The 1694-nt window shown below is 37.0% G+C and overlaps 1 non-coding gene across 1 annotated transcript; it reads right to left on the bottom strand.

Annotated features, from left to right (window-relative positions):
• Nucleotides 1-1350: 1350 nt before the first annotated feature.
• Nucleotides 1351-1458, bottom strand: LOC114678499 (U6 spliceosomal RNA). Its single transcript, XR_003729943.1, has one exon. It is a non-coding gene; the product is annotated as a U6 spliceosomal RNA (small nuclear RNA).
• Nucleotides 1459-1694: the final 236 nt, after the last annotated feature.

Below are 1694 nucleotides of genomic sequence, written 5' to 3'. Positions count from 1 at the left end.
ATATATTACTTGCTTGTGGTAATCATTTCACAAGGTATATGTGTATCAAATATGTGCATCAAATCATATGCACATATTTGCAAGGTATATGTGCATCATATCAAATATGTGCAAGGTATATGTGCATCAGTGTACACCTTGAATAGATACAATTTTTAAATTTGGCAATTATGCCTCAATAAAGGTTAAAACATGTGGAAAGTAATGTTCATTTCCCAGGATTGTTAGAGTTGAGACAATATCTACAAAGCACTTAATACAATGGCAACCATATGTAATAGGTGCTTATTGAATGAAAAGTAATTCCAAACCCCAAAACAAACAAACTGAGGGGTAAATTTTATGAGTAGAGGAAAGTTAATTGAAAGGAATACAGGATCCTTCTTTCTTTCGTGTACCAGAGACACTTGCACTTAACGACTGTACAAAAATAATTTCTGTGTCTGTTCCCCCACTACAGACTGTGAGAGTTTCAAGATGGGAGAATGTATTTATTGTTATGTACTCATACCTAGGACCACTGCTGACACGTAACACATAATCAATATTTGTTGCAGTGAACTGAACTGAAATTGACCACCACTATCTGTTTCTCTCTGCATGCTACTATATTGTGGGAAAATAGCTGAACAACTATTCCCCAACTGTGGAGTATGTTTGTGATTTTCTGACTTAAAATAGGAAGTATTTGATGTACATAAAATTCAACTTCCGGGAGGGCTCTGGGTGATACCTCAAAGGGAGAGATGTCATCTGAACCTGAGAGTGGAAGGACTTCAGGACTGCTTTGAGGACAGACATGTTATGTATTAAGATGTTCTGGACTGAGAAAGCAAAAAATGTGTAGAATATGAATCTTAAATGGACAAATCCCAAGGACTCTGCTTCAGTGATGTAAAATCAAGCTGTTTCTCTCACAGGCGAGTTCTGCCTGAGAGGCTGATTGGGGTGAATGACAGCAGGGAGTTCCCTTCTTCCTTCCAGGTGTGCTAGGTGCTGAGTTACAAAGGTGAATCTCAGCTTCTGCCCCTGTGGGCTAGTCTAGTGTGACAATGAGGATGTGCACCACCTTTACAATGTTCTACCTAGTTTTCACCAAAATAATCCTTAATGTTTATAGGTTTCTTAAAAAATTTTTTTAGCCCCTTTTCTTCTTGCCCCGAGCATCATTGTGTTTCTGGCTTAGCCAAAGTTTTCCTCTTGCCCCGAGTCTTGTCATCGTAGTCCTGGTTCAACTTCCACATTGCCAAATTCATAATAAATTAATATAATGGTCATTTCAGAATGGAGGCGATTATTGGTGAATTTAATTTCATTTCTTTTGGTTTTTCCTTAATTTATTTTTTATTTAAAAAAATGTAATGCTTCACAAATTTTCATGTCATCTATGTGCAGGGGCCATGCTAATTCTTCTTTGTACTGTTAAAGTTTTAGTATATGTGCTGCTGAAGCAAGCACTTCCTTTTCTATCACCTCCAAATGGGCATTACTTTTGCAATTAGTTAAAGAAGTTATTGAGAAAAAAAGAAAATCATCAACTTGCCCTGAAAAGTCCTAATTATCTTCCTTTAAACATTTAAACTCATATAATTGTATTAACATTTTAACAGAGAAAATCTACAACCCCCCCTCCACCTCCCACCTTCTGAGACATTAATGTGTTACACTCCACGGTTTTTGGGAGGTGGCATCTC

The sequence above is a fragment of the Macaca mulatta genome, chromosome 5 (assembly GCF_049350105.2).
Source record: "Macaca mulatta isolate MMU2019108-1 chromosome 5, T2T-MMU8v2.0, whole genome shotgun sequence".
Classification (NCBI taxonomy): domain Eukaryota; kingdom Metazoa; phylum Chordata; class Mammalia; order Primates; family Cercopithecidae; genus Macaca; species Macaca mulatta.
Note: the sequence above shows the minus strand (reverse complement) of the source record. Positions and strands in the feature narration are given on the sequence as shown.